The following is a 13,366-nucleotide window of genomic DNA, read 5'->3' as shown; positions in this document are numbered from 1 at the left end:
AGCAAACTCATCATTCCCCCCTCTCTGTCAACAACTCATAATTTTCCTCTCTCTTAGTCTCTCTCTCAACAAACTCATGATTTCTCACCATTTCCGCTCTCTCTACAAACCTATGATTTATCACCATTTCCTCTCTCTCTACAAACCCATCTCTCGACAAACTAGTCTTTCCCAACAAACCTTCCGATTCTTTGACAACAAACCCACGACGGCCGACTTTCCGGCAAAATCCAAACAAACCCACGCCGACCAACCTTTCAACGATTAAATCTAAACAAACTCACTGGCCCTCTCTCGACAAACCCACTCTCTCAAGAAACCTACAACGGTGATTCCACCTTTGAACACCCATTCAACCTTCCAATCGAAGGATTTGGATCTGAAAAATATTGCAAAATAAGGTGTGCTTGTTACATCTTCCATTCATTGATAAAAAAAATTTGCTACGAAACGCCTTTTGCTGTCATGAAGGATTTGGATCTGGGTGTTACGGTGGGAACCCCTGACAGAAGGAGAAAAAAAAACCTGAAAGCGACCCGACCCAAACTATAACTGACAACCTTCGGATCGGTTCGATTTTGTCCAAAAACCAACAGAAACCAAATATTTACACCCCTACTTTTATCAGAATGGAGGATGGTAACCACCAACTTAGGTGTGTTGTTCCACCATGATAGGTGGCATTCCCCCAAAATGGAATCTAAACATGATAGCTGAACACACTCAACAAATCTTGCGAGTGTCTTTGCTGCAAGAAAGACAAACAAAAAAATAAACCGACAAAAGGGTCAAGATCATAAGAGAAAACCCTTGATGATTAGGTGATATGAAGGTTGACGTCCCAATAGAAGTTATAAATTAATGCCGACTCCTTAAAAAAAATTAGTTGGGTAATTGCAAAAAGCACCCCTAAAGTATGATGATTGTTACAATTGCACCCTCAAACTTTCAATTACAAAAATTAAACCCTCAAATTTTCAAAGACTGAAAAATTGAACCCCTAGACTCCCAATTTTACAAATTAAACCCTAAACTTCAAAAAATTAAATCTCTCTCTCCTCCTTTATACTTGTTTTCTCTATGTTCTTCCTCTCTGTACTTTGTCACTCTTAAAAATTGACTGGTTTTGTTAGAATTTCTAATAATATGGGGCCACACATAAAAATACCATAAACACATGTAAGCATTTGATGTGCTTTTTTGCTATTTAATTAGACCAAGAGAAGTGATATTGTGTAAGTTTGTTTAATAGAGTAATTATAAAATGACCATGGTCAAAATGTATAGATACTATAGTCGGCTTTACATAAAAATTACAATCGCATTTTATGGGTTTCATGCGTTTTGATTATTATTAAAAAAATAGAAATAGCTTGTGTACGACCTTACAATTGGCAAGCGAAAATTGTCATTTTTTTTATTCATCAATAAGTTCATATTTTGACTTTAAATGGCCAAAAAAAAATATATGAACGTATGTGAATTGATTTGAGTACGTATTCCATCAATTTTATAGTTAATTCCCATATCTTGAATTAATGTCGGTTAAAGTTCAAACTTTTCATCGGAAGTCTTTTTTTAATTCACTGTTTATGGTTACATTTTTTTATAGCAAATGTTACTACAATAGCTGCTAACCTCAATAATGTACCTATTCTTAATGGTTGAAACTTCAAAGATTCGAAAGAAAACATTCATATAATTTTAGGCTGCAGAGATATAGACCTTACACTTAGGATAGAGCAACCTCCTTCTCCTTCAGTCGAGAGTTCTCCTGATGAAAGGAGACTTCATGAGAAGTGGGATCTCTCAAACCGCATGTGTCTAATGATCATAAAACGCGGCATTCCAGAGGCATTTAGGGGTGCAGTATCCGAAGGAATAACTAATGCCAAAGATTTCCTTGTTGAAATAGAAAAGCGTTTTGCCAAACGATAAGGCTGAAACGAGCATGCTCTTACAACGCTTGATTTCTATGAAATATAAGGGCAAAGGAAATATTAGGGAGTACATTATGGAAATGTCTCATCTGGCATCAAAACTAAAAGCACTCCAACTTGACCTATCTGATGGTTTGCTAGTGCATCTAGTCTTTATATCTCTTCCTACACACTTTAATCAGTTTAAGGTCAATTATAACTATCAAAAAGGTGAATGGACTCTCAATAAGTTGATTTCTTATTTTGTACAAGAGGAAGAGAGATTAAAGCAAGATAGTACAGAAAGTGCTCACCTGACAAGCACCTCTAAGGAAAAGGCCAAAAGGAAAAAAGAAATATGAAGCTGCTAAGGGTCCAGCTCCTAAGAAACAACGGTAAGATATCAAATGTTGTTTCTTGTGAGAGAAACCTAGACATTCAAAGAAGGAATGTACCACGTATCATGTTTGGCGTAAAAAGAAAGGTGCATCTCTTACTTTGGTCTATTCTAAAGTAAATTTGACTTTAGTACCTAGAAACACATGGTGGTTAGACTCTGGTGCAACTACTCACATTAGTGTTTCTATGCAGTGTTGCCTGAATTACCCAAAGCCAACTGATGTTGAAAGACACATCTTCGTGGGTGAAGGAATTTGGTAGCAGTAGAGGCAATCGAGCATTTTAGATTATTATTATCTACTGGTTATTTGGATTTGAAAGACACTTTTGTTGTTCCATCTTTTAGGTGGAATTTGATTTCAGTTTTCTTGTTGGACAAATTTTGTTTTTTCTGTTCCTTTGGAAACAATATGTTTACTTTTTTTTTTAAGTTCAAATATTATTGGAACTGGTTATCTTAATGCCCTTGATAATTTATATATGCTTGACACAATTGCATCCTAAAATGAACCATTACATTTGGAATCATGTGGTCCAAAACGCAAAATAAGTCAAGAAAATTCGGCATTTTTATGGCACAAACATTTGGGACACATCTCAAAATCCAGAGTTGAGTGTCTTGTGTCTGATGGTATTTTGCTCCCTTGACTTTACAGACTTTGAAGTTTGTATTAATTGAAACAGACCAAAATAAAGAATGTAGATTCCAACAGAGCTACTGACGTTCAGAATTAATTCATACTGATATTTGTGGGCGATTTCCTATGGCTTCTTAGAATGGTCAGCAATACTTCATATCATTCATAGACGATTACTTTAGATATGGGTACCTATTTTTAATTTATGATAAATCACAGTCTTTAGACGTGTTCTAAACATTTAAGGCTGAAGTTGAGAAACAACTTAACAAATCAATCAAGAGTGTTCGATCTGACCGTGGTGGTGAATATTATGGTAAATATGGTGGTTCAGGTGAACAACGTCTTGGACCGTTTGTTCGATACTTGGAGGAATGTGCAATTGTCCCATAGTACACCTTACTAGGTTCTCTGAGTATGAACGGTGTAGTTGAAGATGAAACTGTACTCTTAAAGATATGGTAATGAGTATGGTTAATCATTATACTTTACCAGAGTCACTCTGGGAGGAGCACTCAAAACAACAGCTTATATTATTAATAGAGTACCAAGTAAATTAGTTGCTAAGATGTCTTATAAGCTTTAGACTGGAAAGAAACCTAGTCTAAAACATTTTCATGTTTGGGGATGGCTAGCTCAGGCTATGCCTTATAGGCCACATGAAAAGAAGCTAGAATCCAAAACAATTAGTAGCTACTTTATTGGCTATGCTGAGCGATCAAAGGGGTATAAATTTTATGATCTCACATTTAAGAAAATTTTTGAAACGGGAACAACAATCTTTTTTTTAGAATGTTGAGTTTGGAGAGAGAAATAAAGTCAAAGACATTGTTTTTTATGAGAAGAAATCAATTAGCATTCCTACTATTGCTTTTGACAGTGTACAGATCTCAAGAAGCATATCAAGCTCCTCAACCAAACGATGTTGAACAAACCCTAATTCATAATGAAATGATTGTTCCTCAAGAACAAATATCCTTAAGGCGGTCCACTAGAGAAAGGAGAAGAGTTATACCAGATGATTTCATTGTCTTTCTCCAAGAACATGAAGATATTAGTGGAATGAGGGAAAATGATCCAATCAACTTTCGTCAAACCATGTAGGATTTAAATTCTCAAAAGTGGATCGAAGCCATGAATGAAGAGTATAAATCTATGCAAGACAATAAAGTTTGGGAACTTGTCCCATTGCCAGAAGGTGCAAAACCTATTGGTTGTAAGTGGATTTTCAAAAACAAAAGGGATGCAAAAGGCAATGTGGAAAGGTATAAAGCACGTCTTGTAGCTAAAGGTTTTACTCAAAAGGAAGGAATTGATTATAAAGAGACTTTCTCTCCAGTTTCATCGAAAGACTCTTTTAGGATAATCATGGCACTTGTTGAAACTGGCTTAGAACTTGACGGTGGCGCAACCAGGTCGCAGGGGAATGCCGGGGCAGAGAGGTGCCGAAACCGGATTCCGAATCCTGGGCTTGGGGCGTTACAGATGGTATCAGAGCGGAACCTCTCCCAGTAAGTTGTGGTTCGGGGACGAACCAAGGCGGAAGCTGGTGGGCATGTGACGCCCGAGAGGAGGGGTACATGAATGAATCGATACCACATCCGAATGAGAGGGATCCTGAGATTATTGAAGAATGGTCAATAAAGGGTTAAAAAGAATTGATAGTCACTACCTATACCAACAAGGTGCACCTTCCTTTTCGGTGGCTCAATCGTAAAAACTCCAAAGTTAAGCGTGCTTGGCTTGGAGCAATCTTAGGTTGGGTGACCTCCTAGTTGCTTTACTAGGAAGCATGTGAGTGCTGGGTAGGTTAATGCCTTTAAGATCGGTTAAGTTGTTCCTATACAGCTGTAGTCACGCCCTATACTAGCAATGCGATCGGTTAAGGTGTTCCTATACCAACAGTAGTCACGCCCTATAATAGCAATGCTCACGTCCATCTACCTTAGCGTGACATCTTTGTTGAGTAGGTTAACATCTTTTTGATCGGTTAAGGTGTTCCTGTACCAGTAGTAGTCACTCCTCTATACTAGCAATGCTGACATCCATCTGCCTTAGCGTGACATCTTTGCTGAGTGGGTTAACACCTTTTCGATCAGTTAATGTGTTCCTATTCCAGCAATAGTCATTGTTATCTATCTTGAAGTGACATATTTGCTGAGTAAGTTAACACATTTTCGATTGGTTGAGGTGCTCCTATACCTACAATAGTCATTGTTATCTATCTTGAAGTGACATATTTGCTGAGTAAGTTAACACATTTTCGATTGGTTGAGGTGCTCCTATACCTACAATAGTCATTCTTATCTATCTTGTAGTGACATATTTGCGGAGTAGGTTAATACCTTTTCGATCGGTTAAGGTGTTCCTATACCAGCAATGATCATTTCCATCTGCCTTGTAGTGACTGCTTTGCTGGGTAGGTTAACACCTTTTCGATCGGTTGAGGTATTCCTATACCAACAGTGTCCACATCTATATGCCTTGCAGCAACATCTTTGCTGTATAGGTTAACATCTTTTCGACCGGTTAAGGTGTTCCTATACAAGCAGTGTTCACATCCATCTGCCTTGCAGGGACATTTTTGCTGTATAGGTTAACACATTTTCGATCGGTTAAGGTGTTCCTAACTCTGCAGTGTCCACATCTATCTGCCTTGCAGCGACATTTTTGCTGTATAGGTTTAACACCTTTTCGATCGGTTAAGGTGTTCCTATACAAACAATGATCACTTTTATCTGTAATTCTTATGGCCACCTTCCAACGTCTTCGCCAACCATCAAGTGGCTGCAACTTCTTAGCCATCTATCAAACTTGCAATATATTCGCCAATGGTCAAGCAGCTGAAAATGCTTCGCGAACGATCTAGTGACTATAACTTCCTCGTCAACCATCAAGCGGCTACAATATCTTTGCCAACGATCAAGCGGCTGCAAATTCTTTGCAAACGATCAAATGATTGCACATTCTTCGTTAATGATCAATTGACTGCAATTTTTTTTAACCAACGATCAAGCGGCTGCAATATCTTCGCCAAATATCAAGTTTGCAATATACTCGCCAATGATCAAGCAGCTACAAATTCTGGCGAACGATCAAGGGACTGCAACTTCTTCGCCAACGATCGAGCGGCTGCAAATTCTTTGCAAACGATCAAATGACTACACCTTCTTCGTTAATGATCAATTGGCTGCAATTCTTCTTAACCAACAATCAAGCGGCTGCAATATCTTCGCCAGTTATCAAGTTTGCAATATATTCGCCAATGATCAAGCAGTTGCAAATTCTTCGCGAACGATCAAGTGACTGTAACTTCCTCGTCAATGATCAAGCGGCTACAATATCTTCGCCAGCGATCGAGCGGCTGCAAATTCTTTTCAAACGATCAAATGAATGCACCTTCTTGGTTAATGATCAATTGGCTGCAATTTTTTTCTTGACCAACGATGAAGCGGATGCAATATCTTTGCTAACTATCAAGTTTGCAATATACTCGCCAATTATCAAGCAGCTGCAAATTCTTGCGAACGATCAAGTGACTGCAACTTCTTCGCCAACAATCGAGCGACAGCAAATTCTTTGCAAACGATCTAATGACTGCAACTTCTTCATTCATGATCAATTGGCTGTAATTTTTCTTAACCAACGATCAAGCGGCTGCAATATCTTCATCAACTATCAAGTTTGCAATATATTCGCCAATGATCATCATGTGCATATCCAATTTGGAGGATGACACTTATCATGGGGAATAAAACCCAATTTGATGGTTTATGCCCCCAATGATCATCCTCCACTTTGTTGCAGAGCTAGCCTTTAATAGGGTTGAGCGTTGTGTCGTCATTCTTGGTAAGGTTGTACATATACGTCTTGCAGCATCATTGTGGCCTTGCTTTTTTTTTTTTTAACTTGGACTGAACTTAAAGTTTTCTTTAAGCTGCTTACGTATCCTTCAATAAAAAAAGATCAAGTCATAACGTAGTTCAAGTACAAGATTTTTTTTTTTTTTTACTTTTTTTTAGGTCGTTCACCTTTTTTAACTCATGCGGACCAGGAGTATCATGTAGCTTAGACTCTTACAATAAGGAGTGTTATATTTCAAATGCTCTTATTTTCATCACTTCCATATCCTCTATTTTTAGTATCGATTAAGATGAAGAGCTTTTGTTACTTTTAAGGAACCTTCTGTATTTATGAGAAGGGAGAATTTTCTCTTCATACGTGAAGGAATAATGCTGTGAATTTTATTGTCATCATTCACTTCATCGGACGATTTTGCTTCCACAGTCTTCATCATTCTTTCATATTGATCGCTTGACACTTCGAGACGATCAAAAACGGATTTCGAAGATTGATTTTTCTTTGACGTGGAGATGCTTAGCCTTTGAAAGACTGAAGATCGAGTGGGGATGGATGTAACACATTGACTTTCTTCTTTTGCATTGGCCATACTCATCCTCTGAAAGACTGAAGGTCGAGTAGCTGAAGGCTTGATGCGATCGAAGATAGAAGTCTTTTTCTCAATTACTTTGGAGTCATCAACTTCTTCCACATTTATGTAATGTTGACTTGCAAGATTTTCTTTCTTCTTTTTTATGTAGAAGAATTTTTTGGGCAAAGTTCTTTTAAGGTCGCTGATATCTGAGGTCGAAAGGAGTCTTTATTTTCTTTTCTCTCTGATTTAGGCTTCCTTGAATCCTTCTTTCCTTGGTGCCCATGCTCTTTGTTGAGCATATGTGACTTCTTCTGAGCAAAACTTTGTTTTTGTTTCTTCCGACGAGTCACAATAGCCCAGTCTTCCTCTCCATAATTGATGGATTTGACAACATCTTTAATGGTATTTTTTGAAGTTTTCCATAGAGAGTGAACATATATAGGCTTCAATGTTCCAAATTGGATCAAGTCTATCCCCTTATTATAGAATAGACTTTTAGGTGTTTGGCTGTTTATATTTGTTGTTGCTGCTGCGTGATTTGATTGAGCTATTTCATTGAAATCCAGCTCAATCTTTCCTTATTTAGCTAAATTTAGGATACGCTCTTTTAGGACAAAACATTTTTCCACTAGATGACTGATAACTCGGTAGTACTTGTAATATTTTGGATTAAACTTTACCCATTTCTTCTGGTTGTATACACTCTCAAAGTATAATCAATCGTATTTCCAGTAATTGTTCCAACATATAAGGGATGTCGAAATTAGGTAAAGGATAGACCTTTTCTTGCTTTTCTTCATGCTTAGCCGTCTTTTCTTATTTCCTTGTTGCTTCCCAATTCTCTTTTCTTTTATTCTTGAAGACAACTTAGGAAAGGTTGTGTTTACACCAAAAGATTCATTTGGAGTTCTCTCAACACTTTTATTTCTTTCTCTAAGTCCGGCACTAAGAAATTCTTACTTCCTCGACTAGCAATGCTTAACTCCATATCGTGAGCACGAGTTGCTAACTCTTCAAAGGTGCGAGGTTTTATTCCTTGAAGGATGTAAAGAAGTTCCCAGTCCATACCTTGAGTGCATAATTCGACAACGGATAGTTCAGTAAGCCTTCTGGAGTAACTCTTATCTCTATAGTACTTACTTATCGTTAATTTGGTCAAGAACTTACTAACACGTAGCAAGTCTTGTAAGTGTAGACCCGCCATTTTCGAATTACAGAGATCGGAATCAAACAAGCCCTCGAAGGAGAGACAATTGCTGAAAACGGACCTAAGTAACCCTATCCATTTCTGGAGTTCACGGTGTTCTGAATCCTATGTTACAACCCTCCGAAGGGATAGGCGCTTATAAACACCAAGCAGGTGCAACATAAGAATCTCACGGTGTGGCCTAATGGAAGAGACTGTGGGACGTGTTGACACACACCCTTCACCCACTTACTATGAATTACTTCCCCTATTCACCTTGTTATTGACCCATGCAAATACTTTCCGAAGGGAGGTTGCCCAAATAGCAACTCGAAGCCGAGCATGAATCTCACGGTGTGAACTCTTAGGAACGTGAGAGCTATAAATAATGTATCTCATACACTATTAATCTCCCACTAAAGTGTTCTATTATAAAAATTGGGTAATTATTAAGCTATATACCGGCTAATTATATACAACCTAAGTCTAGGTGATTTTCCCAGTATAACTCTTATACTGGGATTAACCTACGATGTCTAGGTGATAAACCAATTTTATTACCTCACATTTCTCATGCATGCTCATAAAACTAGGGTTATTGACTCAGACGTCAGTTTGATCTCCAGGTAGGAGGTGTTCCGTAAACCGTCAACTTAAGTACCCCAACCTTAGACAAGATCTCACCGGGTGAGTAAACAACTTTTGTTTTATAAGTTATCGCCCTATTTTAACTATTAAACGGAACGAATTGCTTTGCACCGGTTAACCCTAGGTGAGCATTCAAGTTTATCTTTGTTATAGATTATAAAAGTCTAAGTTATTTTATAACACTTATAAAATATAGACATAACAATTATATGATTGACATAAATCTAAAACAAGCATCCACTTAGTAAAGTCATAAACTAATAACATTTATATCTAATTTATGATATTAATTTCATGCATTCACTAATTAAAGTCATAAACTAATATAACATTTATATCTAATTTATGAAATTAATTTCATGCATTCACTAATTAAAGTCATAAACTAATATAACATTTATATCTAATTTATGAAATTAATTTCATGCATTCACATACATTATAACTCAAACATAAATGCAACCATGCTTATCCTATGGTGGGGTTTTAAATCTATATGACATACTTTATGCATAAAGGATTTAATCTTCAATTAAAACATACATCAAACATGCATAAATAATTGAACAACTACTAAAAATGGTTGATTTTGGCATCCCAAGCACACACAAACTAAGCTATTACATTAATAAGCTTGAAGTAGCCTTGAACCGCCCAAACCGCCTTCCACGGTGCTCGAATCGGCCTCCAAAAGGTGAAATTAAGTGCTGGAAATTCAAAAAACAGTAGCAGTAACGGAAAAGACAGCATGCTTTTGAGCTTGAACCGGCTTCGTTTACAACCTCTGATTAACTCTAAATGACTCAAGTAAATTACAAACTCGATCAAGCACAACAAGGCCCAAAACGAGGGCTTAATTACAATAATTAAATAACCAAAAGCAAGCTAAAAGAAGGGATGGCAAAACAGAAACCGTTGTAGTACATGCAACAATTCATCTTATGAATTAAACCCCACCAAGCTAAATAAGTGTAAAAAGCATGCTCTGATACCACATGATGGAACTCTTAGACATGCACAGAGGAAGCTAAGGATCATAATACACTTAATGAAGCAATTTAACTAAAACAAGCATGCTTGGAAAAATGATGAAAAAGGTAAAGAGAAAAAGATTAACTTTATACCTTTGAAGACCTCCATTATAACTTCTTCTCCTAACTCAATGGGACCACCAACGACAAATCCGTGCTATCCTCAGGTTGATGAACACGGTTGTGGGACCGAATTTTGAGTGAAAACAAAGGGAAAACACTAATGATTAGGAGAAGACAATAGAAATTTGAGTGGAAAAATTCTGCACTTATGCAAGTAAGCATTAGCCTTATCCAAGTGATCTTCAACTTCACCTATATAAAGACCAAATGTATGCAAAGACATGTCTTACATGTCTTCCACTTCAAACTCCACTAGCATGTAAAAGATAGGTGTCATTGCCTTGAAGAAACACTTCAAAAACCATTAGTTAGTGGGAAAATCCAACTTTGATAAAACTAATTTTTATAAAAACAAAAATTGAAATATCAATTTTCTATTAAAACAAAAACCAAGCCAAATAAATATCTCATATTAATTAGTCTTTGACACCTAAGCTTGATTAATCACATTAATCAAATTACAACTCTTTTTCATGCTTTGAACTTATTTAAAACTAATTTAAATAAGTCATACTCTCCATAATAGTTAAATGTCAATTAGATTATATATTATATCTCATATAAAATACAATATTCCCTTAAAAACCGAATTTGAACACTTCAAATTCTTGCTTCACCTAGTTCATCAATTTTATCCTTTATGAGCTAGCATGGAGACCCGTTGGACCTACAGATCATGGGCTCCAACGATTCGAGACTAACCGGTCAAACTCTTTAACTTAGTTAATTAGCATTCGTTAACTAACAGGAATGTCCACTATAGCCTGTAGATGCACTCCCCTCACTGTAGATATATTTGTGTCCATTCGATATAAATGTCATCGGTAAGTTGATCCTTCACAGGCCGTTCGTAACCTCAGCTAGGTCAAAAAAAACCGTTTTACTCCTGAGTTACATCTTTTCTCCTTAAGTACCACTATCCCTCTAATGAACAATTGATTTAGGATCAAATCACTAAATCTAATTCCTCTCGGACCAGTGAGAGGATGGGGCCCCTTGTTCAAGACCCGGGATCAGCCCTTAAGGGAACAACCTCTCTACTATCCCTAAATCGGGTAAGAGTGAATTCCGTCTTGCTAATTCTATGTCCCCAACTATCTACCCAGTCTTATCCCTGAAATGGGACGCATATTGAGCAGCCGCTGATGAGCTTACTCTCACCTATGATCAAGGGAAAATCCTGAATAAATAGCAATTCACAGATGACTCAGGATTTAGATCAAGTTATTTAGGTCATATCCGTAAATGGTGTTAATACGTAATAGTGATTATTTCAGGGTCAGTCTTACACAATCTCATTGTGTAGAACACCCCCGCTCACATGTTTCTACACGAACGAATCAGGATCACTTCGTTTATGACACCTTACAACATTTGTAACAATCATAAAGCGAGTCGTATTCAATAGTGTCTCTAGGAAAAAGTACCCAACTTGATCCATGTACTATAGACTGTTTAGGCTATTTACTTGAACTTGATCCAGTTTATGTCTCCACATAAAGTCCAAGTACTCATTATATTAGCCAAAGGTTTGTAGTTTATTAGATTTATTAAAAAACAAATTCACTTTCATTTAACAACATTTGTCTGAATAACCTCACATTAATGTTCACTGTTTACAAACTACGAGTTTTAGGACAGAGTACCCAACAATGTATATTGATACATTATAATATATAGTTAATTCTAACTTGAAACTATATATTATGAGAGAAATCATTTGAATAAGGTTCAAATAAAATAAATATGAATATGATTCATATTAAAACTATAGGTTAAAAATTAATGCACATAAGATGTACATTAAATCTATAGGTTATACAAGAGAGAATATGGTTTAATTAAATATGAGATATTTAATTAAATGTTAAATAATTAATTGTTAATTATTTAGTATTTATATTTAATTAATTAATTATTAATTAGATTAATAATTATTAATTAAAATTTATTAATTATTAATATGATTAATAGTTAATAATTAATTAATATTATTGATATTATTAATTATGAACTCCCCCGGTGACCTAACGGGTCTATACTTTCACTATACGTGGAACGTAAATAGTTGTTGGAATAGTACGAGGAGACGTAACCTTTAGTAGGTAAATGCTTCTAAGTCAGTACAGCACATGCATGTGAACAAGGTATTTTAACAATATCCCACTGACGACAAGAATAGCTTATTTTTTTAAGTATTACCTCAAACTGTCTATGGTTATCAATTACCTGATAAATATCGTTATTGACAGCATAAACCTAGAAAGAGAACAAACATCAGTTTTTTATTATTTAAGAGTCCAAACATATACCACAACTAAATTAATTAAAATGAAAACATTTACTAATAAATCATGGGTATTAATAAATTTAAGGTATTGATGCTTATGAAAACTTACTTGCATTATACGAAAAGCTGAAATTTGTTCTCTTAAGTTACTCTCAGCACTTTCGTGAATTCAGTAATTTGAAAATCAACATCGTTCTTACACTCATAGAACCACCTCTGCAACATCATCCACACAACTTCTAACATGGAAGTAATTGGTAATTATCTTGCATCTTTCATGGCAGCATTTAGACTTTCTGAAATGTTGGTTGTCATAAAATTGTATCTTGACGAACGAGAATAAGCACACGACCATTTAGAGAAACCTATGCCTGACAACTCCTCGCGTAAGCCTCGTACAGTAGAATCTAAAAGGCGCATGTTATGTTCAAAATCCTCAATGTTATATGCTTTGGCACATCGGAAGAATAATTTATCAGAAATTTTTTCCTTGTACTTCAACTTCAAATTCTTGAAGAGGTGGTACGCGCATATGCAGTGGAAAGCAGTAGTGAAAACCTTCTCAACTGATTTGACTATACTCTTGTGCCGATTTGAGACAATTACAAGGTTTTGGCGAACACCTATACATGGTTTTAGATGTTCAAAAAACCAAACCCATGAAGTGTCGTTCTCAGAATCGACAACACAAAATGCC

General features: G+C 36.2%; 1 pseudogene; it reads left to right on the top strand.

The window, feature by feature from the left end:
* The first annotated feature begins 629 nt into the window (after positions 1-629).
* LOC148208161 (uncharacterized) lies at positions 630-2,318 on the top strand (annotated as a pseudogene).
* The last annotated feature ends 11,048 nt before the right edge of the window (positions 2,319-13,366 follow it).

This window comes from Momordica charantia (genome assembly GCF_013281855.1).
Source record: "Momordica charantia cultivar OHB3-1 chromosome 11 unlocalized genomic scaffold, Mcharantia_2.0 BLBB01000011.1, whole genome shotgun sequence".
NCBI classification, from domain to species: domain Eukaryota; kingdom Viridiplantae; phylum Streptophyta; class Magnoliopsida; order Cucurbitales; family Cucurbitaceae; genus Momordica; species Momordica charantia.
This window is presented reverse-complemented; position numbering and strand designations above follow the sequence as displayed.